General features: G+C 39.3%; 1 long non-coding RNA gene and 1 other non-coding gene across 4 annotated transcripts in view; both read right to left on the bottom strand.

Moving 5' to 3' along the window:
- The window catches only part of LOC117601715 (uncharacterized), a 93,073-nt gene that overhangs the window by 23,355 nt on the left and 42,618 nt on the right, over positions 1 to 27,100 (bottom strand). The gene's annotated exons all lie outside the window — the stretch shown is intronic.
- On the bottom strand, positions 2,776 to 2,857 carry TRNAS-CGA (transfer RNA serine (anticodon CGA)). Its single transcript has one exon. It is a non-coding gene; the product is annotated as a tRNA-Ser (tRNA).

Below are 27,100 nucleotides of genomic sequence, written 5' to 3'. Positions count from 1 at the left end.
TTCAAGAGGTTAACGTTGCAAATTTATCAGAATCGTTTGATCGGTATTCGCCGTATGTTATTTCTCAGATCGAATGCCAGCGATAGGTTTTCATTGCTCGAGCTAATATCCAGGTGTAATAGTTTCTTGTTCGAATTAAAGAGCTCGAAAGAGCAAGAACAAAGATACCTATCGATCGTAGACTATCTTGCAAACCGTTTTCTAGTCTACTATCGGCTTTTAAACAATTCGACTCACGGGTTCAACCTTTCGTGAAACCATTGTCTGCGTTTATTCCAAGCCAGCTCAGCTGATCATCATCAACGATGACCCTCTCCGAATCGCGGGATCATCGTAACTATGCACAAACATTTCTATAGAGGCCACCTAGGTCGAAGGTTCATCGTCGATCGATGCAAATAGTCTGCTATCCCTGTCATCGGGGTGATATACAGGGTGCCATGTAACTGCTGTTGACCCCAAACAGAATGCGAATGATTCCTGATACAAAATTCAGTTAAATTTCTACGTATGGAATTAAATTTGAAGATGCGGAAGCAACGGTCAGATCGGCTGGTTTTCGTCAGAAAAGTCATGGCCAACGTTTTGGGCCACATTGGCACGCTGACCCTTAGAGGTATTTTCATTTATTGAGGAAAACCTAAAAGATTCTCCTCCGACTGTGGAGGGAAACTTGCTTGTGGACGGACCTGCCGGGCATTCTCTTTAAAATAACAAGCTAGCACGATGGACGACATTCTGTCGAGTGGGTTAGCTGGTGCTGGTCGCGTGAAAGACTTCCTTGCGAATAAATACTTATTGTGAAATATAGTTTCAATTATTTACACACCCACGTCATCACCTCAAAGGAGCGACTATCAAATATCTTCGTAGGCAACTAATACAAACATTGAATTTTAATCAAGGTGGATACTTTAATCGTATGAACCAATGAGTAAAACCAGTCACTTTTAGTACATACGAAAAAGGTCAAACTTCTTTTAAAGGTACATTAGAAATGAATGGTCATCACAGACACGATCAAAGCATTGACGGCAAACATCGTCATCACGGTTTTAAATCAGCATTGCTACAGCAATTTAATCCGAATTGTAAATCGAGAGTCTCGATTCCACGAAATGTAACATCAACTTTTGACAGCCGTTGTATGGCTCGAAGCGGATTCAATTCGAGGACCCTTCACACGACCAGCGATCAACGTGTCCAGAAACTATTAACCCACTGGGCAGTCCGATTATCCAGCACTGTGTTTCTAAAGCTGGATTTACATCATCAGACAATTTGCACAAAATGATTTGTGTAATGGAATATGTGCGAATTGAAATTTGAAATTTGCACGAACCAGAAGGGTTGCAAATTACCTGGTATATCGATGCACTAGTGCAAACTGCATAAGCTTTCATAACGATCAAAAGCTACGACACAACACGATGAAAGCGTATAAAAGCGTAGTCGATTGTCAAAGAAATGAAGCAATAAATAAAAAATTTCTTTCGAGGTTTCCATCAGATTAGAGACGCACAGGTGAACTCTCGATCTCTTGTTCATAACCTACATACGGCGACGTTAATGGACGAACACGTGACACAAGGCCGTACGATCACCTTGCTGCCCCACACGCCTCTTGAGACGCCACCTCGTCCTTTTTCCGACTGATGGAATAGCGGAACTTGCCATTTTACAGTTACCCACCAGTCGGCGAACACACCGCTCAAATCGCGAGTCCGTCACTGTCTGCCGACGATCAAGCATATCCTCGTCATCGACCTCGATTTCCGATCAATCGTCAACACGCGTCCGCGGCATTTCATAATGCCAACTATGCATTCGGTGACAGGCAAAGTATAAATTATAATAATTAAAAGCAATTATTCCATACATTTCCTGTACACCCCTAAGACTTGCAGCAGTGATTATCGAGAAATTCGAATAAAACCTGTAAAGTAGTACGATAAGAAGTAAATGATTAATGAATAAAGAAGATCTACAGCTTGTAATTTGAGCGGAATTTTTTCATCACGTTTGCTCGTAACGAACGGTTAAATGCGGTCTCGGAAGAAAAATCAACGCAGTTGCCCCCAGTTTAATAGTTCCAGTCGCATTCCACGTCTAAGTACGTAATGAATGAAATTGCTAGTCGCTAATTGATCTAGTTTTAATTTTCCTCGCTGCCGCCTTTTTTCGTAGTCGGGCTGCACCGGTACCTTTCAATTGTCAGCAATTTATTACTATCGTTTTATTTACAGTAATTGGTTGTCCTTTGATTAGCATTACTTAATTTTGTCGATAATATAGACGTATATGTTTGAAATTATTTGATCGATTTGTACTCGCGATAATTTGCGAGAATTTCTGGCAAGGGTGAGAAATGTTTTTTAAAATTATTCAAATAATTTGCAATACGAATTATTTATCTGTAATTTCTTGTCGATAGAGGAACGATAAACGATTCGACATAGTTTCAAGTATCAGCGACTTCCGTAACGCTGTTTCTACCACTTTCACTAGTTCCGCGCGTTTTGCTCTTACTTTCCAAGAGGAAAACGAACGTCCTGAAGTCGTAAAAATAAGAACGCGTGACGAAAAAGTTAATGGCAAAGTCCGATTGTGCGAGTTGCAATCACTGTTTTGTTATGCAGTGTAAATGCAGTTTAACAAATTTCATAATTTCGCTATATAACGCGTTATGTTGTGTAGCGCAGAGGCAGTTTTAGCAACACAAAAAATAGACTAGTTTCGAATTGAATTTGAGCTCGAAGGGTAGAAAAAAATGTTCGCAGCCGGTAGGATTCGAACCTACGCTCCCAGAGGGAATCTGATTTCGAGTCAGACGCCTTAACCACTCGGCCACGGCTGCTCACCCCTTGTACCTTCCTTCTCTACTGGAGCTGAATTGCTGAAACGCACCCCCTACTGCATACCTCCTCCTACAGGTTTATTCAATTATCTTCCCAATTATTAACCTTTCGTGACTAAACAAAAAATTATTATTTCACTTGATACTAGCACACATTAACTTCTGAATATCAACTAACAATTAATTTATAATTTATAACATTTTATTATTCAAAGCACAGTCTGTAATTTTAAAATCGCAATGATGTACTGTATTTATAATCTCGTTACCAAGTGAATAAATGAAAGAGCAAGGCGAAAAAGAATATCTTTCGAAAAAATTAAAATACAGTTTCAGATCAGCCGATAACCAGAGGTATGTGATTCATATTAGCAATACGCGTGAAAAGCTTGTAAATTGCAGTGACTCTTACAATTCTACAACGGCTCGTTACGATCATTCGGGAAAATAAGGTCGTGGGAAAGCGAAGGAGGTGAAGAAAGAAAAGGAACGTAATGAATTTGATTTGCGAAAAAGCGGCAATTGTGATAAATAATCTTCCCTAAAAGGATGACTAATAATAGAAGAACAAAATTCTGCCCTTCGATCGAATATTTTAATTCTCTAAAGAAAAGAAATTCCGGTGTACTTTTCTCAGGGACGGACAACGGTACGGTACGGACTTTCAAAAGAGTTTGAAAATAGGGCATTCCATCCAATTAAAGGAATATCAATGATCTTCGTACATTTACCGTTACTTCTTTTTCTTACGATCTTTACACGGTTGCGTTTCCTTGACTTTTGCGTACCGCGAAAGTATGCCTTTGAGAAAAACAATGGGATCGATTCTGATACAATGAACCCTTAACGAGCTTCCAGATATTTCAGCAAATACGTGAATTCACATATCTTACGGGGATGTTTGTGTGGTCTCCGCGATACACACGTGCGTACGAGCATCGGAACAGGGAACCAGGAGATCAAAGGACCGGAGAAGAGAAAACAAATTCTTCGATCGGGCAAAGAAAGACCAGGAACAGGAGCGTAACACCGAAAGTTACCTCGCGAACGCTCGATTATTCCGGTGAAGGGTTGTAAGAAAGGGGAGAAAAGAAACCGGTGACACGAAAATTGATACAGGGGAAATGAAGCGTTCCGGAATGACAGAATGTCCGAAGAAAAATTCGAATTAACAATGATTGTGATAGAGTTTCTTCTGTAATTACAATAATCGCGTCTCGTAATTGAAAGGACCATTAATTTCGTATAAACAGCTGATATAAATGCGAGCCAGCCGGGAGAAGGGAAGAAAAAGTGTAACAAGTCGAGGCCGCCGTTTCTTATCTCGGCTTTCGCCATGAAACGTAACGCGAACCTTTGACATTCACTTTCTAACGGAACTAATATGCGCGCCGATAGTGAAAAATCGTTACCTGAAAATATGTGAAACAAATCACCGACTGGACAAACGGTGAAAAAAGGCTTAAAGAAATATATAGATAGAAAAATGCGAGCTAGTGGTTTGTCGACATAAACACCTTCCGCTTTTGGGTAGCAAACGATGTTATAAAATCTGTTGTATAACAAATTAAATAAAAAACGATTTTAAACAAAACCTGCATTTCTACAATCCATAATTGCACTATTTTACCGTTTATCTTTTAAACGATTATAGCGTTAAGTGACACGGTATCTTGGTTGCATTAAAGGAAATAAATGAGGTAGATTTAAGAGAGTAATGCGCGGACACGTATCGAAATCGTGAAAAGATATTTCATGATTCGCGAGTATAAACACGCCGCGGAAGCAGCTTCACGCATGAATGTAAAGTGAACGTGCCCGGCGACTAAAACGCGTCTCACCCGTTAGATTCGCATTCTTACCGAGTATGTAAGTCCTAGTTTTCTGGCTCTCACCCACAACAGTGTCGAGAGCAGATTCCAGAACAGAATACATACTGCATCTTGTCTATCCTATCCTATCCTATCCATTTGTCTGCGAAGTCAAGCTGAAATGTATGTAGGTACGCATCACGTGCACGGTGAGCTGCTACCTTTCGAAAGTACGGTTACGCTCATCTTCACAGACTACTGTTATCAATCGTTTATTTCTTTAGACTTGAAAGAGTTGGAAGATAATTTCCTTTCATTTCGTAAGATTAATGCTACCCACTGTAGTTTGACGAGAGATCGGGATATAATAATAAAATAGATTACTAAGATACAATGTTATACCTTGTATTTTCTACTTTCAAATTTCTCAAGTTCAAATTCCTCAATTTTACCGAGTAGATAAAAAGATTTCCTTTTATCTGCACATACCTGTAGGAATCGAACGAAATAGAATCTCTTTCATTTCTCTGACACAATTGCACGTTGAATGAAAAAAAAGCAATCGCGTTAAGCATCCTGCAGTTCGAGCCAGTCTATTTGCAAAGAAATGAAAGAAACCGATCCCCTTACTGTTGCTGAAACAAACTACATACATACAATGGTAGCAAACGTGTAATCGCATAGTGGAGCACACGACAGAAGTAAGTAAGAAGCAGCGTTACTCACTCTTACTTACGTTTACGTTACTTACTCGTACCTCGAAACGAACTGTTCTCGATCGAATCGCTCGTCTATCCATCCATCGTAGCACACTTTCGCAACGCAGGATGTATGCGAGAGATGCCGGCGGGCTCGATTCAATTTAAATTCAATTACAAAACTATTTTCGAGCCTCGACTGGCCTGGATCGTACGAGTGTCCTGCGCAGGACCGAGATCCCCCCGGCTTTAATACCGTGAGAAAGGCATAGCTCGAGGAGAAAGTATTCTTATTCTGCTCTAAGGATAGTCTGGTACCAGTCTGTCTGACCGATCATCCATTGGTTGTCGCAATTTCTATCGTGAAACGGTTTAAGGATATACAGTACCTACTGCTCGCTTCAACGGCTGTTGAAGTGCAGCTGCACTTCTTATTTCCTTTCTGTTTAGTTAATTGTAGATATCTACCGTGAATACATGTTGAATTTCTGCATAAATAAAATAATAGTCCTTGTACACTCGTGATCAAGTCAAGTTTCCCCAGGGAAAGTGCTGATGCTTCGGGTTCCCGTCCTTCCCCTTAGGCGTTCCCGAGGAGAATGACCGATATGGGGGAGGTGGCCCCGTATATATAGGTCTCCGACCCCCCACCACTGCCGGGTGAATACTTACGCGCGAAAATTTGAATTCATATTTGTTTTGTTATTTATTCTTTTCAATTATATACTAAACATTATAATATTTGAAATCGTTTTATTTTGTTTTTAAATCACTTTTAATATTAATATCATCAAAATTAATCAATTTTTCCATAGAAAGTTTTTGAACAATTTTTCGGAAAGCTGTGAAAATTTTCAGTTCGCTTTCGCCGGTATGAACAGGGATTTTTGAAGATAATAAAAAATGAAAGAAATAAACAATTTCTGAGGAAAGATTGCATTTGAAAAGTCCGCGATCGGTGAAATGCAAAAGGTAGCCCGGACTTGATTGAATTTCATTGGTCGATTACATTCAATTCCTGCATATCAGTTTTCGATGAAGAACAACGGGATCCAAGGCATTCTAGGTGCGGTGCCCGTTGTATTTACAGGCCGTTTCTATTCGAAACTCGTGCTGGTCAGCAGTTGTACACGTTCTTACACCTGAGCCAACCTCCTTGCAAGATGAATGCTCGTCGAGTACTCCCTCGATCCTTCGATCCGTGCCAGGAATAAAATCAATTTCCATGCGTGTATTAAGCTTAAATGGCAGAAGAACCGTCGACCTTCCACTGTGAATTCTTTTACGAAAACTGAGAACAAGAGTAACCGGTACCCGGTTCGGTTTTACAATAATCTATAAACATTTCTCACTTCCAAACAAATAAAAATGCTTCTGAATGGACGCATAAAACGAACTGTTAAAAAGTAAAATCGTGACTGGAGAGAGATACGATGCACCATTTATGCATGCAAAGTTGTTTATCTTTACGAAAAGAATCTCTATCGTGAACATTCCATTACTATAAAGTGTAAAATATCCACAGCTGATAGTAAAGCACAAAGTGCTTTATTATCATAGAGTACTCAAACTTCTACACGTACCTTGAACATTATAATTTTATTTATCTTCCCCTAAAATATTAAAGTTTAAAACATTCTTCTTCTAAATTACATACATAGTAGTATGTATTAGACTACTTTTTATCAAAAAAATTCTTATAAAATAGCAACCATACTTCTGTTACTTTAACAACATTATTAATATTGATAGAACATAAAGCTTTTAATGATTCCTTTCCATCAAAATAAAATCAATTTTACAATCGAATTGCTATAAAAATAATGAATGGTACAAAAAATATTTCGAAGCGACGATGTATATTACACGTAACCGGATTCAGTGTTCCAAAAAAAACAATGGACGATCAGTTTATTAGGACCACTTTGAAATTAATCACTTACTTGGAGACTGAATCAGAACAGAAGTGAAAGTGGACCTTCCCTGTTTTATTTTAAGAAAAATTCATTTTAGATTGTCTACAATCAGTTTGTTTCATCCCAGTGTGAATCCCTGTGAAACAAACTGTAAATATTTGACGTTTTGCGTTTCACACTTTCTACAGCAACTGATTCGCGATAGAATTTCTTCCGAATGCGTAACGCAACGCGTTACATGAAAAGCATCGAAAGCATCGAGAAACGCATGGTTTACATGCAAAGAACGCGTGACAAGGAACAGCGTCTATGCAATCGTTGGTATCGAGACACGCGTTTCAGCTATACGGCACGATCGAAGTTGAATAGAAGAAAAGCGAGGGAAAAAATGGATAAGATTCGAATATGTAGCCCGGTTGCGCGGCTGCGATTGAAAGTTGCCGCGAAATTTTTTCAATCGCTAATTATATAGTTTGTCAAGGTCCTTTTACAGCGCTGCATTCCACTCCACCAAGCGAGAAAAGTGGTTTAACATGCACGTGAGTACTAACATTTTTATTCTGTCTAAGAACGACTCGCGCAGATCGAAAGAGCAGTCGAAGAAATTTTGTCGAATCTCGATTGAAAATTTAGGACGAGTCCACGAGATTCGCGGATATATTATCTAACTACATTATGCCCGCTTAGACAAGTTCATGTAAATTAACAAAAGTGGATCCAGTATCAATTCAGATTACATTATTGATTCGTTTATAGTTAAAGGAAAAGCAATTTGCAGTTTGCATTTTATAATTTCTTTGAAAAATATGAAAGATGACATTTAAAATGGTAGGCGCGATATGACAGGTAACAATTTTGATCATGTTTGAAAAGAAAATTGCTGGCCTGATTTATAAGGATGCTCATTTATCACCTGAACTGATTTCGATGAAAACGAATTTTATGACGCTTGTTTCGAAGCAATTGAAAAACTGAAAAAAAGGGAGAAAAATAGAAACTTTGACGTGTGACGAGTTTATCAGAAAATCGGAACTTTGAAAGTATGTACTTAAAGAGAAGTATAGCTTCATGGACATCATATCAAGATAACTTTATTACGACACTTATTGACTTCTTGATTTACAATGTTACTGATTTATTGTCCGTTCACTTACACGTTTTGCGTTAGAAAGATAAATTATTTAATGTTAGATCTATTGCTGTGATTTAAAGCAATATAAAGAATGTTTCTTTTCAAAATTTAATATAATGTTCAAAAAATTGAATAAAGGGATCGATACGTCTAAATTAATTAATACAACCAACCAATAATAAATCTTAACAGAAGCGTCGTAGGTGAATTGAATAAAACTCTCAGTGAAATTGATCATTGACAGGAAGTACAGTCGAGAGATGGAAAGAACATTAGCGGGACGACATAGGGGCACTTTGCACGCTTCGCCCTGTCTCCATGTTTGATCCTCGCATTCAAAGTTCGCCGCCACGCTAACTTCGTACCATCTCGCTTTGTCGCGAAGTCTCATTTTCCTTCTTTGTCAGGCGACGCGATTAGTGTGTGATCGCATCGGCCAATAGCGCGCGATAATCTAGAACGCATGCGCGTGAGGTGTGACGCACCGACTCTGACCAATCGTACCCGCATTCCTTTTCCTAATGTTCTGTCCATCTCTCGACAGTACATATGAGCAACGAGATATCAGGTGGAACACGAAGAAGAATGCTTGGGAAAAAGCGTTCAAATCGAAGCGTTTTACACCAATGCAGAGGTCTGTAAATTATCCACAAATCGAGGAGAGATTTATGTAGCTCGATTCTGGCCCGTTAAACGTGTCCTATTAAAGCGCGAAACAGTGTGTCGATGACGGTTACCGATCGACACAGATTATATCCACAACGACAGGCCACAGCAGAAGATTTATAGCTGTGGTCTTATCCAATAGGACCGTAGTGGCTGGAAAAACGAGCGGTTCTATATGCTTTACGTCCAAAGAGGTGTGGATAATTTCTGCGCAGACAGGTTGCAACAAGATTTATACAACTGGGCTTTGTCCCGTGTTAAATAATCCTATCGAACGGATCCTCTCCAGATCACCCTATTTCGATCGGACCTGAGGTTTTCGAATAATGCAAAATATTCGATAATTCGGTGATTTTTTAATTAAATTTAGCGGGAATAAAGTCGAACCAGTGGAGGCATGGGCGTAAGTGGAACTTTTTCTGTGGTGGGCCAGCTCCGAGGTGTTTAATGCTTTGCATTTCGCAAAACTTTATAAGACAATTTCAGAATCTTAAAATTCTGAGATCTGAGAATTTTAGAGTTTTAGAATATTGAAACCTTAGAATGATGAGGAGGCGGGTTCAGGTGCTCAGAGGTGCAGGGTGAACTTAGTTACGCTAATGAGGCCCTCGAAAACGTGCCAACGATGATTAATGACAAATTCTATCCAAATTTTCCTTGGGGACCTATTTTCAAAAGATCATACTACAATATTATGAAAGAAAGAAGAAACCGATTTTTCAACTTGAAATATGAGAAAGGATTCGGGTTAAAACGACTGAAAATAATAGCGATGGATTCGAAGGTAACGAGTCGAGTGGAAAAAGTACAAGTTATAAAGCAGTCGGCAATGGAGAGGAATCCGCCTTCGCCCGGGGCGCAATTTCTCTCGTACCGATTCGGTTCAGGTCGAAGGCTCGCGTGCAAAAAGGAGGTGAGAGAAAGATTGCGCGGAGGGGACTCCTCGACGATGGGACGATGGAAACTGAGCAATGAAATGAGAAGAAAAAGCGAATCAAGTGAGAGGAGATTCGAGAATGGAAAGAGAAAGGCGAGGAAAAATGAAAAAGAAAATTACAAAAGGGGCAGCCATCAGATCCTCCGTAGCATCTATCATTGTCAATATATTCAGTGGTACGCAGAGTAATTTCAATTTCAGAGAAAAATAATGCTCTGTTACAAAATACATAGATACCGGAATCAACAAATTAATAACGCCATTATTTACGGCTAATGTAAAACGAAGCAAACGATGCTTGATTGCGAGAACAGCCGAATTACGTGTGCCGATCGTGCACACGTGTATGCACCGAGTGCATATCTTCATTTTGCAATGATGCGAGGTATGGATACAATATACGAGGCAATAGCAGCGCATAAAGCGAGGCTGCACCGGGACATGCAACGAAGATTTACATTGGCTTCGAACACCCGGTGCTAGGCTACATTTTTTTCATTCTCCTTTCATACCCTTTTTCTGGGGCCTCTTACGGCTACGAAACGCTCACCTTCACTTACCGGTTCTTCAAAGACGTCTTTCAAACATCTTGATCCACATACATATATATATATATAACCTACATACTGGCCGTTACATTCCGGAAGCAATATCGGCCGAACCTTCACTTGATGTTCTTTTGTAAGTGAGAAACGTGCAGAGAGGGAATAAGGCTAAAAGTAAGTAAAACAACGTAGGGGGAAAGTAGGTAATATGTACACCCCGCTGTTGGAGAATCATCAATCTTAGTAATTCTTGAATCACCTTAAGTTTAGGGAATATTAAATAAAATTAACAATAATACAAGACACTTTAAAGCAAAATGCTTACTTTTTTTGCAAGCAAGTAAAATTTTGAAAAATCCTACGAGTCTAAACAGTCAGAATTCCCGTCACAGAGATATTATATCTTGGAATTACCGAGTCATAAGGTCAATAAAAGTGTATGATTAAGTGTACCTAAGTCTGCTGTTTGTTACCAACTCTCATTGTGCTATGTATTTCAACGCTCCTCAATGAACACTTGTAAAGCAAAAACAAAACTGCTAGCGATAATGTAGAGGGGTTGCGTTTATTTTACTTATTTGTTCAAGGCATGCATTTTGCAAGGCAAAAAGACATGTTCGAGTTGATAGATAATTTCCTCGTTAAAATGTGCGTTGATATTCATTTTATAAGATGTACATTCAAAAGAAATCAAAGTAGTTTGTAGTCCGCCTTGTACGAAGGGAATGTTGAAATCAGAAAAAAGGAAAAGATAAAATGTAACGACACGTTCGTTCGTAAGATTGCGTAGACGTAATAGTGATAACTGTTAATTAAGTCATCGAAACTTGTTAATCCTCTTTAATAGATAATGAATCTGAGAGGTTTAATATCACGTGTTAAGCAACATTCTCTGCAACAGATACATTAAGAACTTTATTACACTTTACACTAGCTATTTCTGCAAGGATAGGCAGAACTTTGGTTCTGATTTAACCATATTGTAGGAGAGGGAAGAAAAAGGCGTTTCGTCTCGGGATCGTCTGTCAGACTCGTCAGTGGGGCTGACAACAGACGATCCCTGCCCCAAACACCTATCATATCGCAATTCGGAACTCCTATGTATTCAAACTGCATACCAGGCGACCGCCAGCGAGAACACAGTCATCCTTGCCGCCACCTAGCGGTCCCCGACCCGAACCAAAAGCGTCCGGGGAGACGAAACTCTCTCCCCCTCCACTAAACGCCTACAATATATTTATTTCGCAATTAACTTTGCAAAATTTTGCAGTCCTGAGTGTTGTATTTTGTTAATGACGTGCCTCTATTTTTGAAAATACTTATCAAACGCGTTTTCATTTACGATTTACGAATCTATGTTCGGAGATTAGATTTAATTTGACAAAATTTCATTAAGGTAATTAAAGTAAAATAAAAAAAATGTATGATATCGTTTTGCCGCACAGTACGGAGTTACAATTTCATAACATCAAAGAAACCACAACCAGATGAATTAAAACAGCACTCTGGTCCGTTTCGAATAGAAAACTCGTGTCGAGGCTCGATTCTCCGGCAAACCGTATCGAATTAATCTTTCTAGTCCTTTAGAGAACGCGTGACAGACACGTGGAGTGAAAAAGAGGAAGAGGTAAAAATCAGTACCACGATTTCATATTAGACAGCGGTCGAAATAGACTAGGTAATCCTAGACAGTGCAAGGTGAGCATTACGTCTCCATCGGTTAAGCAATAGCCCGCCTACTGTAATTTCAAGATCTCTAATCGTCCGTAGCCGTCTACCTCCGTGAAACATTAATCCTGTCACGTATTAACACGCTGAATGCCGTGCGGCTTGCCGCTCGCCTCTAGCCGTTCGCCGCTCGCCGACACCACAAATTTAATATAATCCAATAACTAAAAGAAACGACTTACGAATTAAAGGAAATTCCAAGCTTTGACGTTTATTATCATTTCTATAAGAGTAGAGAATAAAAAGAGGTTTAGAACGCGGCCGCACGATAAACTCTCTCTGTTTCTCGCTTCACTTTCAATGTTTTCTCGCGGGACACTCGAAACGAAACTACTGCACAGGTTACCATGCGAAATCGATCGCGGGATTTCATCAACCGGGCTTTCCAGCTCGGGTTAAACCACCTAAAAAAAATATCTCCCCGCAAGTATCACGATTCGATTCACCATGGATCCGTGATCCGTTTGATTGAGATCAATAACCCAGTATACCGTCTTTTTATTCAACATATTTCATTGAACCAATGTAATATTAGGTTATTGCATATTAAATGGTCAATTTCGAAATAAACGAGACTTGATCGTATATAAAAATATCAAATGTGAAACTTAAAATTTTCAAAAAGTGGCTGAAATAAAATATCAAATCAAGAGATTAAAAGATGTAAGATCGAAGAATGCAAAGTTGAAAGAAAACAGTGTACAATGAAGAAAATTAACATTACAGAAACGAGATGTATAATAAGAAAGGTAAAACACAGGAGGTTAATTAGAATAAGAAAAATACTCGCAATTATGATTAATAGAAAATTGTAACAAACTATAAAAACAGAAGTGAACGATCGTAGCGCGAACAATGAATCGTCTGAACGAACAAAGCAAAATTGCATCGCACCTTGTGATGGAAATAAAATAGAAACAATCGATTGTAAAAGAAAGAATTAGTAGTCGATGCACGTGTCATATAATAAGACGATCAAAAGATGTACTTATTGAATAAACTGACAGACGACAAAAGTATTATTCGCACAGTTCTACATTATTAATTGTACTCGCATACGTATAATGCATAGTTGGTGTAATTAGGTAGGGACCATGGTGGGACTGACTCTCCAAAATGTGGATTTCTTAAATTCCACGATTCCAAAATTCTGAAATTCCAGATTTTTCAAATTACTAAGAAACTTGGCTGATCTAAGAAAAAAATCCTAATTACGCCAATTGTAATGAAGTGTAATTTACCTACACTTTGATAACTACTGCACCCTCAAAATATCACCCTTAATATCTATTTTTATTTTCATATTCTTATCGCGCGATTACTTTTCATCATCCCTATATATGTAACATTGTTGTTCCTCCGATCGGTGCATCTGAATATTCTGTATGATCGAGGGCGTCCTTTTTCGAGAAATCCTGCACCGACACGAAACGACTCCTTTCACCCGGATCCTACCAACAGAATGCTATCGTTGAAACGAGAAGGAAATGAAAGGCAGAAAGAAGCGCACGAATAAACACGCGCAAGGATGCCTCCGACTGGTCGAAAGAAATTATATATGAGGTGGAAGTATAAAATCGTTTCGACGAAAGTGAACGGCGTAATTTCACCGGGGAACGTCTCTTTCTCCTCTATGTTACAATATATATGTTTAGAAAGAAACTTCGACTTACCCTTTAATTACGACTAGACTATGGATATTTATGCAAATTTACATTTTATATATCAATTTTTTCTTTCTTGTTCATTTTATATATTTCACCCTTCATGACTAAGGGTAGAAATTATTTGCAAAAAAAACGTACTATTTAGAGATTTACAATCAGGGGTGGACTGACCATTAAAAGTTGGGGAAACTTCCCAGAGGGACGGTAGAAATTTGAGGCTTAATTACTTAAAATTACAACCTGCCGTGTCACTAATCTCCTGGTAAAAATTGAGATACCAACCCGCCCCTGTTCGCGACAAAGGATTTAAAAATTTTCATTAGAGACTCGGATAAAAAGGTTGTAACAGACGACCTCCACTATTTTCTTCGTGGACAGTGGTGGTGCTTCGAAAGAACCCACCTTACAGGGAGTGAAATCGGATCTGAATCGATAATATCGAATTGTTTCTGTTGTACGCGACCGATTCGTAGAAGAAAACGCACGTTACGTTTGACATTTGTCTGACATTTCGAAAGCACGTGAGCCGTCCGTGTCGCTCGTGACAAATCATAATGTCGGACGTGTGCTGACAATTCGAATGACGATGAAAAATGATGCGTGCACGGCAGTGCTGTTTTTCATTTGCGAAAAAAACCGGCTTCCATTGTTCTTGTTTCGCCGAGGGAAGCGGGTGGTTACTCGATGTCTCAAGTTCGAAACTATCGGAAAAGAATCGTGCAATTTGGACGCATGACGAAACGCACTATATCGTGGCAATGCCTGGCGTTCGCTAACGAGCAGATGATGAATAAAAGCGTATTTCATCGCAAATAGCAATGAAACTTGTTGCGAGAATGGGACCTAACCACGCATCGCATATAATTTCGTTTCACCTTGATATATAATATAAGGGGTTGCGTACGTGGCCCTTTTTTAAATTTAAAAGTAACATATTTCGAAAATTTAGCCAGGTTTCATTTTCCAAACGACTCGTCTTGTTCATTCTGTTTTACCTCATCAGCTGTTAATTTTATACGTTATCAATCACCTGTTGCACGCGATCTATAATTTTAGCCGCCGCTCCGCGCCGTCCGACCATGCATAATTTCTGATATTAGTTCATAGGTAGGTACCTGACATTTCCACCAAGATTTTCAAATACAATAAATTAGCCGACTGACGATTTATAGCCACCCTCTGCACACGCCAGGTTTCTCTGTTCTCCTGATAACGTTGCATTTGCTCCTTCGTCCACGAAATAATTTACGTTTACCGCACGATTTCATTCTACGCGCAGTTGGATCTCGTTTATTTAACAAATTTCTAAACTAAGAGCAATATCAGTTTATCAGCACGCTAAAGGCAACTGCCAAAAGCGCTCGATTCTCATTCAGTCGGTTCTTTACACTTGAAACGGTTCGCTTCGTTCACCCCTACAGTATTTCACTTAACATCGACAGCCAGGTTAATTGGATCATTTATTCTGAACTGCAAGCGTTCCTTTTTTTTCTTCTTCTTCTTTCGTTTTTGCTTGCCACACACTTGTTGTTCGATCCGTGAAAGGTCACGCAAATCCGGATATAAACCCTGGTGTACGTATAAGAGAACGAAAAGACGTCAGAGACTAGAGAACGGTGCGCGCGTGCCGGGTTACTTTTTTTTGTTTCTACGTTAACACCTGGTCCATTAGAAAAAATTAGTTTCTACAGCTAGTCACGATTTGTCATTCCTCGAGCATAAAATTCTGATTACATTTTTCTACCGAGTTTTTCCGTCATTCCTTTCGACTTTATCTTGATCTAGGAACTCGATTTACAATTACTGCTTTTTCCTTTTTTGTATTTTTACTACTCGATATTTTTTCAATTTATAGAATTATTATTATTATACAATATTATAATACGATCAAGTAGTTATTTTAGTTGATGGAAACGCATTGTACAGAATCGGGCAGGGTAGGCTTTCCCAAATTAAATTTTTCCGCGTAAATTACACGCCACTGGTGTGCCGCCAATGTGTATATGAGGCCGCCTAAGGGGTTGGGAGTCCAGGGAAGGGGTTGCTCACGAGGCCCTGAACCCAAAAACCCTGGAACGTGAGAACCCTCGGAAGATTTACCGGGGTAGTGGAGTACTTAGAGGAAAATGGACACCCGGAATATCACCATTTTCCTAGGAGAAGCTTACTTCGCTCGATACTGTACATACATGCTTTGCAATACGTTTCGCAAATACAAAGTAGATATTTTGAAACTGAAGCCTAAGGAGATGACAAGTTGCGAATATTTATCGTAGAGTTTACAATTAGTCCTATCACGATGATTTCACTTTTAACCTTTACGCACTGGCAAGCAACAATGACGGTACGTATAAGAAGAAACGCGTTTCATAGCTAAAGGACAATTACTTAGGTATGATCGTGCTCTAGTTACATCGTGACACTTTCACTACCAATTCAATTTCTTCTTTTCATTTAAACAACGATATTTCATATGCACCAATCTGATACATAGTTTTCATATTTTGATGTACGCATATGAAAATATTGAAACGTGAAACATCGGCTATTAATTGCGGCAAGAGAAATTCAGGTTAATAAATCAGTGAAACGCATAGAAAAGTGTATGGAAACAGAAAATGATCCTGAAAGCAACGGCACAACGAACGCATACATTAGCTTGTCAGCTGAAACAGCCGATGGTGTATAGTGCATAGGATTACGTAAGGTTCTGTTAAGCAGAAGCGATTACGAGCACGGTTACCTTGAATACATCTCGCGAAACATCTTGAAGAGGTACATTCTTCTTCCCTGTTTTTGTCTAGCCTCGTGTCAGAGACACACGTAGTACGGGGAAATTGCAGTTACATGTCACGCTAACCAATGTTTGCTGTACGTTCAATCGCCAATAATTTCTACCGCGCATTGCCCGAACGAAATGAGTTTCACGCGTGTTCACTGTGCTAGCGCACTAACGAGCGATAGCACCGATTTTAAGAAGGTAATTCTATGCTTACTCATACGCTGTCCTTGCCTGTTTTTTATTTTTATTTTTATTTTTCTTATAAGAATATACATATATAAAAGTGTCATCAGGTACATACGTACTATTCTCAGTTGTGCTTTCTGTTTCCTTTTTGAAAATATCTTGCACAATATAATTTTATATATTATGGTTAATAAATCTGACAATACATCTTTTAATAATGACCAGAAAGTTGCAACAAACTTGTAAACATGTAGGAATGCTGTTGTAACTTGGATTGCTAAAGGCTTATTTTTTCTTTTTTCTTTTTTTTGAAAGCGGGTAGAAATGAAAAATCGTGAGAAATATATGCAAAGCTTATTTAACATGAAACCTGTACAATAAATTCAATAAATTTTGTTTGAACGTTTGTGCTTCTACGAATGTATCCTTTTTTATTCCGAACATTAATTCAAGTTCACGAATTGGACATTAGTATAACACATTTCATATTCTGCATTTCTACAGAAACTATAAACTCTGCAAAATAATTGCTAGGTACAAAGAAAAAACAAGCTGTTAAAATAATCACAGACTCTTAAACTATATCTGGACTCTATTAGAGCGATTTTTAATTACAAACCAGAAACTACAGATCTTCGATCGAAATGAAAAAGAAAAGACAAATAGCAACAGTAACTTTCCTATCAAGTTCCATATAAAATTTCCGCATTTCGTGCACACAAGGTGGAACAAATTAAAATACCAACACACCAATTTACAGGTGCAATTATAAAGTCAAAAAAGTTCACTTTCTCGCGTTCCATTCCAATAACTGGGAGGAATTTCCTTCCATTTGCGATATCACAAAGCAATCGCACTTTGAAACCTTCGAATTCTTACACCGTTGTTGCAACCATCGAAAAGAAAATAAGAAACTAATAATCAATTAAAAATATTGAAACGTTAAAGAATTTAGACCTGGACAGATTCGAAGAAACTGCATGATTTTGCATGCTTAAAATGCTTCCATGTATTTTCTTACAGCATCGAGGCGACGCGACGTAACGAATCGCGACACATCTTCCACGGGATTAGTAGAGGTTTGTAGGTGATTATCAAACGGCTATAATTGACACCGCTCGGCTCGACTCGGCGCAGCAGCGACGATGTTGAACGAGCTACGGTGCAATTACATGCCGTTGTAATCACCGTACTACTCGCTCGATACTGACTCACAATCAGCTTGCTTACCGAGCTGTACGTATTCCTTTGCCATTTAATCCCGAACCTAGTAATTTCACAGTCGCGCGAGAACGATCGATCGATCGATCGATCGATCGTGCTCGCAAATACTCTACTCGCTTCTTGATCAATACCAATGCTCCCGAACTGTTACCTCAAAGTGATGTAGCAATGAGGACAACTTTTTGATGGTTGGATGAAAAGTGATTTGAATATATATCCTATCCAATGATACCCCGTTTAGGGCCCTAGCCCTTTAGGAACTCCCACTAGAGGGCATTTTTGGTATAGGGTCAACTATGGCCGATATAGACAAGTGAGGGGTCTAAGATGATGTAATGAGTCATTCTGAGTCGAGACCTTTTAATCTTTCAGTCAGTTCGATACATGAATCGGTTTAGGAAGGACAGTACGTCCTGGTTTTCCATTTTTCAAATAAAGTTATTTTGCACTAAAGATTATCTTAGTAACCAACTTCCCACATATCCTCAACAGAATTAAATTAGAATTACGGCTCTCTTCATGATCCGCCGTGTGGAGGGTCTCTCCATGGTCCGCCGTCCGAGAGTTAAGAAACGCATTATAATATATTTCTTACTTTTTTAAGGGAAAAGATCAATCATTGTATAGGGGTGAACAATTATATACGTTACTCTAGCTCCCCGCAGAAATGTTGAAACGGAAAGGGAAAATGAGAATGATTAATTAGCTGCAGAATGGCCCGATCGAAAGTTGAGCAAGATTTTCTAAATGTTGCAATTTGAGCATAAATTGGCCAGTTCGATCGGAGTGCAATCGATCGTGGAGAACCAGAGCGCGTTCCCGGTTATTGCGGTAATAGTGTTACAATTTTGTAACTCATTCGACCTTTTCCCACTTTCTCTCGTTCGCGTTCGGTTCGCGAACGGTGCGAGCAGAAAGGACAAACATGTCTCGCTGACAACTTGCTGCCAGAACACGTACGGCCTTGCCGAGGAAAGTTGGCCACCGGTTCTACCACGCCCTACTCTGGCATTCCCTGCGATCGTGCACACGCACCCACACGCACCTACTCGCACCCACACAGGTCTAAGCGTCACAGCTCGGCTGACGTGCACGCGATCTCCTGAATATCAGCCGGTCGAGTCGGTTCGCTAGTTTCGATTAATAATGTTCAAAAGTGGACTAAACAGAATTTCCGAACCGACCCAACTCGACTGAATGTGATCGAGCGTGATTTCACTTTTCTCCCCGGTCTCATCGGTGTTTGCCCGTCCACGTGTTCAATCTCGGACACACGACACGAGGATTACGAGGATTACAAAGAAGCCTGTGCAACGTGATTCTTCACGGTCCAATAAAACGTTTATTTATCGGATTATCACGGTGGAAATTTTCAATCTTGTATGCAACACCGCACCGTACAGATTCGCGTTCGACTCAAAGTTTCCTTTCTCGATAAATACATTGCTGCTGCTGCTGCTGCTGCTGCTGTTGGACAGAGTTGATGATCGCAAAAAAGCGAATGACCTCGAATATGAAATTCATTACATTCACCGTGCTCCTCGAATACGTCTTTCATTGGCACTCATCAACGCTTTTTCTGTCGCCCGTGCAACTTTCTAAAAGAAACTACCGTTCCCGATCGAACAGATATAAATAAACGTTTTTGGAATTCGTAGACCATTGCAATTGAATTAATGAATTTCTAGTCGGTGTAAACCGGTGATAAGATTTTCTTGTAGGCGACACGGTAACAGAATGATTCGTTGGAAAAAAGAAAGGAAAGGAAAGCTTAAAATAGTGCAGTTACCCTCGATTAAGAAACGAACAGAAAAATCGGTATCGCGGAACGCGTTCACTCCCTTTCGAATCTGAAACAATATTCGTGTCTAAGAGGGGAACGGGTGTACAGGGGAACAGGTAATAATATCTATAATTTGCCACTGGTGCAATTGCAAGGCTGTCGTTGGAAAAATCTGCCTATCAACAAATCACTAACTGTATCCGTGTAACCCGTTTTGCACAATGTAAAGCACATTCTCCTATTACAAATTACACGTTTCACGGACGTCAACGCGGTCATTCCGAGGTATGATAATGTCGCGAACAGGCAATATACGATATTTCAGTAATGCAACGAGACACGTCAATTTTTCATCGCTCATCCATCGTGTCTCATCTTTCTCGACGAACTGGACTTGTCTGACGGCAACCGTTTGGAACCGGAACACGTACGGCCTTGCCGAGGATAGTTTAACCAGCAACCTGGTCTCACCACGCCTTACTCCGGCATTCTCCGCAATTACGCACCGGCACCCACACGAACCTACCTCGGAACTTGCACGTTGCCCCGTACACTACTTGTCGCGTGGGCGAACTATTTCTATGCGGTAAAAATGCAAAATAGCAATAAGATAATAGTAAGGGTTTGCGAGTGAATTCGTGGGTTTGAACGATGCCAGCCGTGACACGAGATGGAACTGCAATGCTTCGCTCGTCGTAACGCCTATACATTTATACTTATCGTTAGTAGGCTGATTCATACGTTCGTATGCTGCCTTTTTTACACGGAATAAAGTCGTTCCTGGGGTGCTAAGATTTCTTTATTTCTTACTCGAGAAATTAACAAAATTATGTTCTTCTGTTGCTACGGTATTTATTTAATGACCACGATTATCGTTCCTCAATTATCAGAACTTTCGGTCGTAATTGGATAGCCCATAAGAGGAGGATTGACCGTCAGATTCAATTTCTTTTGGGAGGACGATGAACGACGACCGGTTATTTATCTCACTGCAATTGGTAAACAGAGAAAAGCATTTACTGCAACGCGGTGGTCCGATCTTTGGTCGGATACACGGCTATCTTGTGTAATAATTATTTAAGTATTTATTTACTGAAAGAAACATTACGATACGCGTTACCATAAACTTACTGTTTTATTGTTTTTTTAAATACATATGATTGATTATTACTAACATAACTAGATAATGATAAAGAAAAAACACAACTTAGGCTCGGGTTATCTCTCAGGCGCGCTTTATTATTCGCAATTTATGCGGACACATTCTTCGCGTTTTCATAGCACGCGTTACGCGTTTATTATTATCGGTTCTCCACCCTCTATTATTCTTCGATACCTAGCGATTTATTATCGTAGAGAATGCTTTTGCTCGGAAACGCCGCGGTCGAGTGGACGTGTATTATACAATAACCTTGAATGCTAGTGCGGAATGCGAGTGCAATTCGGTGTTACGATATATCGACTTGATGGATCTGCTACACTAATTGAATAATTCTGCATATTGGCCCTGTTATCGGATCGACACCAATTCCCCACCTATCAATTTCGAAGGAACCGAACATCTCGAAGTTGCACCACATCCCGATTTTCTCTTCGTTTCTTTCTCCTTTCATCTCATCCTTGCATTATTGCACTTTAACCCCTTCTCCAATGATTTTTTCGATACTTGCGTCAGTGACAACGAACAAATAAAGAAAATTGAAATACCCGTAGACAGTATTCAACGATCTTTGACTGGGCAAATGATAATTAGAATTTAACTCAAAATTCAAAGCCACATTTCAAGTGTAAGCTGTGTCACGAGAGTGACTCGGTATTACAGGGTGAAGGGTTAAACGACGCATCGGAAAACGGCGTAATAATGACATTTAAACAAGCTAAAGTGAACTAGAGCGAGATTCGCTCTAAAGCCAACCGTTTTTCAGCCATTTCAGGTCAGACCGGAAAAAGAAGAGAAATTTTTTTTCAGTCATTCGTTGAGATTTTGACCCACTAAACTCGATGGCGCAAGAATTTTTTCGATTACTTTTACCGTTTGGCCTGTACAAAAGTGACAGACAGTCTAAATGCTACAGCCTCCTTATCAAGATCTTCAATCTTAGATACGGATTGGCTAATAAACTGACGTACACCAATTGTAATATTTAAATAGTGGAAAAGTTGGAGGAATAACTGGATGCTCTTTTGGATCTGAACCATGTTATTGAAAATCTACCGTGACCTCGGGAAATGACTCGGTATTGACAACGACCTGCAGTAATAAAGAAAAGAGGAAGAAACGAAAGCCCTGTGATGTTGCACCGTAGAAGTCTGGGAATTCCCTGCAAACTGGCTATACTTTATACTTTTATACCGTTCCGGTCATAAGCCGGGATATTCCCGCCACTAGCATACGGCTGTTGCTCAAGCAGCACAACATCCCGCAGCTTATCTTATCATACACACATTTTTACACGCTGTGCATATGAAATATAAACAAAAGATGAATCTCAGACCCTTAATCCGGAGGATAAGCCAGTTGCATATCTTTTCGCCGACAGACAGTAGACAACAGGAAAATTCTCATACGATTCCCTTTTACATATTTGATGAAAAAGCATTGCGAGTACGAGGATACGCGAAATACCTCGCGGTATTGCTTACCCAAAGTACGTTCTATAAAGTACAATAACGCAGAATATTTATGTATTTTCATGGGAGAAACGTATACAGGAGGTATTAGTTGGATTTTGCAAAGGAGAAGCATCGAAACACGAATCTACACGCCTATCTGTATACCCGTGAAACAAGTCTACTTTCTAAAATCAAATTTCAAATGCGATACGTGTATATCATTTCCATATTAAAGATTAAAAAGCACGATACAATCCAGATTGCCGTATACTTTCGATTACTTTCGGAGTCGAACACTGCGCTCTGGCAACCTGTTTCATAAGAACCAAGCGTTGACACAATCGATAAGATCGGATCGATATAATTTTTGTATAGAAACCGAAAACACCGCTCATGAAGTAAAAAATGACAGCCTATCACAGCCAATTTGACTAGCAAGAAAGTTGGTCAATGCTGTAATTTTTATCATTAGAACCATGAAAGAAAAGAAGAAAAAATTGTGAACCTGTCGTTCCATAACTGCAAACCAATCCAACTCAGCCAGATGCGAAGTAGATCGAGCTTGTGCAACATCAACAAAGTTATAATAGTAGCCTGTGACTTGTCCAGAAGGGAGCGTTTAATCATATTCAGAGTAATTAATATTCATCTTTGCGAGTTAATATTCAACGTTGCACAACCGGGAATGTCCGATCGGCGAACGATTTTCAGACAGTCGTCGTCCGTTCGGTTGTCCCGTTAAGAAATTGCATTTGTATTCTATCGAACGGTCCAATCTCCCTTCGGACGATCGGTCTTTTTTCGTAACAGTAATTCCGTTTCGTTTCGTTTCGCGATCCCTGACCCATCGACCCGACAAGGAACGATCTACTATTAGCTAGAGCGTTGATAGAGCAAAGCTTCGCCGACAACGGTGACGAGCAACAATTCTTATCGCGATTGTCATTAGCCTAATTCGAGACCTCCTGCCGCCGCGCAGAACAGCTTTCTACGTTTGAACGTTATTTATCGACGGATTAATAAGTGGCTGGCTAACCGGTGATTACAGGCTGGCTAGCCGCGACTTTCATTGTCGTTAAACCTGTCGTCTGTGATTTTACCGCGACACCGCGCCGTGGAAAAAGTGTTCCTCCACCGGAGACGACTTCATTTTTATTTAATTATTCATTTACCTAGCCTTCTTTTTGATGGCAGCCAATACGAATAATTGCTTCTCCAATTTTGCCAAGTAATCATTGACGATCAACGCTCAATTATAAGACTTCTTTTTACATGTAGACAAATTTATTCATCGCATCGTACTATTGGAAGATAGACGATAACGATAATGATGGTAAGCGTTTTAAAAGCGGCACGATTTTCTTTCTAAAGGTTTGTCGTGTACACCTGAGGCGTTAAACACGATTAGCTTATCGACGTACAAGGGAAGAACCTTTCGATCGGGAGAATTGATCGGAGGAATCGATCGAGTGTGCATATCGTCCTTGTCCGGCATGGCAGGATGGAGGAGACCTTTGCCATGGCGACGACGCTCCCACTCACGCGATGGCAAATCCTTTTCTCATCCACGGCTATTTTATGTCGCAACCTCTCAATGATAACTCTATATCGTTTAATATTTCATACCGGATAACGTTCCACGGTTAATGCCAATAAACAATACTTTATCCTTTGTAATCTTAAGAAACCAATAGTTTGACATTAAATGTTCTTTATTTACTGATCATTATACCCCTAAGTTACTTACGTACCAGACGTTTATTACAACATTCTCAAAGAATTACGTTCAAGAATTTTATATCGCTTTTTCATTATTATTACTTGAAACTTTGTTCAAAATTTTCTTCATTCGTAATTTTTAATACTCTATTCTGTTTGATATTAAAATAATTAAATAACAAATGAATATCTATAATTTAAAAAGGTATCAAATGGGTATCGACACTATTTGATACAGTATCATAATTTGTGGGCTAGATTCGATATGTATCTATCTATCGTTTCTATCGAAAATTCAAACGACACTATCGATCACCCGGAACCAGTTCGCTCACGATTGATAGTTGTCGAGACAATCTCGAGACAGGTATCCTTATCGTCCGAATTTTTCTTCCTCGCTCTGTGCTCGTTTTTTCTTCCTCCTTGAGAAGGAACATTTTCAAGGGAACAAGATCGATTAACGGCTTTCGTACAGAGTCAGTTTTTATTACGGCAAGATTATCGGTCCAGGTACGTGGAAAAGAAATCAGCCCTCGAGGACGAAGGCAAGTAAGTAGATGAATTTCGATGGTGTCGTTCACCTTCCGGATGACCGTATACGAAGACCGGTCTCGAGTGAAACAAGCGTCGAAACGTGGGTTAACAGAACGAAGGTTTCCGAGTCGTTTAACTCGCATTTTTGTTCATCTCATTGACCCGGATAGCCATAACCGTTCTGTTAATGAATTAGAGTCATCGGTAGAATGAATCACAATCAATGAATTATATAGTACGAGTGTTACTTTTTAATATTTTCTTATGATCGATTGGAGACATAAACAGTGTAGATTTAAAAAAACTGATAAAGTAAATGAAATTCTACGATATAGCAATAAGTGAATGCTAAAGGAGTTTTCTCAAGCATCTAGTAATAATCTCCTGCACAGAACGAGATTGGAACACGAAATACAAGACGCGATTAACCCATTATTCCCGCTCGAGGCGCCGATTTTCCAAATACAATGTATCGGTACACCTTTATGTTTAATTGACCGATTTCTTAACCCTTCGACGCGTACGCGGCAAACGAGAGAGAATTAATTCAGCAAGGAAAGATTTATGGGCCGAGGTAGAAGATAAAGTTAAAACCAGAATAGAGATATCGAGGAGGTCCGTGCTGATTTTGTCGCGCTTGTCGCCTTATAAAATGAAAATAACGCGTTAAATGTTGACGTTTAACCCGTTAAAATAAACAGCCGAGCAACATTTGCATAATGTTCATTTTACAGCTGAAACGTGCATTCGGTGAATAGAGGGGTAGCCGAAGAGGAGATTCAGTCGGTTAAATCGACTGTTCAAGTTGGTGAAGGTATATACCACGCAAGGACCCTTTCTGTCAGTTCCACCAATTTGACTAATTATACGTTGCATTATACATAACACGCGTTCGCGTGCACGCCATAAGGATAAACCCGTTAATCGCAAGTTTTCTCATGAAGTTACCTTTCTTCTCGGCCAGTTCAATCAATTCCGACGTTCCTCTCTCTTCATTATCTCCGACTGGAAGACGAAAGCTTGACGTTCGTCAATCAAACCGAGCGTTACGAAACCAGTTCATAATGAAACGGATGAAAAAGATCGAATGATTTCGGTTGTAATTAAAAGCGATAAAAAATAATTGGCCCCCAACGCCCTGCGCCGGTTTCTCATGGCTGCCCTTCATAATTGTGAAGAAAAATTACAATCCTGATTTTCGTTGCTTTTGAATAACAATATTCTTGTTCGAGAATTTTTATTTTATATTTTTGTTATACTAATTTCTATGATATTTCTAACTTTTTTCTAATTACGAGCAAAAAAGAGAAGAATTATATATCATCGCATGTTAATTTTAAAAGTATTTCTTAAACATTAAAATATTCTTTATATTTGACATACTCCTATTTGAACTGATATCGTTCGATAAATAAATTAAAATGGATTATCGGTGATTTATGAAAGAAACTCAGCCATGCTTCTGAAGTATAGTCTTTGATCCCGTTATCTAGAAAGATACCGATCGAATCAAAAGAAAAGCGATCTCGGGCATTGGGAACTGTGCACGTGCAGGTGCACGTGCATTCCCGGCACCCATGCACTGGTGCATTGGTGCACTAGTGCACTCGCGTTCGCGATAAACAGCGATGCGCTCGTTTGAAATTTTTGATCGGTGCAAGCGCAAATTATATGCAATTTACATAACTGTACCCATAAATTCTTTCGTGAAAGGCGCTGCGAAGCATCGATAATCGTTTTACAGTTACTTAAAGGCAACTCATTAATTAATACATAACACTATAAATGATCTGAGAAAACTTATAGGCACACGATTGAAAAAATTCTTCTGGTATTTAGTACAAGATATAACCCTAAGAGAATGTAATAAATTAACATTCTTTGTAATTTGATATATTTCTCCTATGATTTGCGAAATGAACGAGAAACGTATCATTTTACGGAGAATTGATCAGATTGATTTTTAAATATCCGATCAAAAGTTTCGACTGTGTAAATAAATTAATGACACTGGTTGGAAGTAATTTCACTTCGATGGATATTGATAGTATCTATGTAGTTAAATATAACAGTCGAATGACTTATTACTCGTCGCGAGTCTACTATCGCTGAAGCAACATGTATCTCAATACCGTATGAGTAATTATTGCTATTACGATCGCGGAGATATCGGGGAGCGAGAGTTGGCGATCGGCGAGGGAAAAGCGCAGGATGAAAGTGAAAAAATTCGAGCTTGAACGCAAACGGGTTGAAAACCTGTTCGATAATTAGCAGACTTGCTTCTAAGTGTCGCTTAGAAACT

The sequence above is a fragment of the Osmia lignaria genome, chromosome 6, assembly GCF_051020975.1.
Source record: "Osmia lignaria lignaria isolate PbOS001 chromosome 6, iyOsmLign1, whole genome shotgun sequence".
NCBI lineage: Eukaryota > Metazoa > Arthropoda > Insecta > Hymenoptera > Megachilidae > Osmia > Osmia lignaria.
This window is presented reverse-complemented; position numbering and strand designations above follow the sequence as displayed.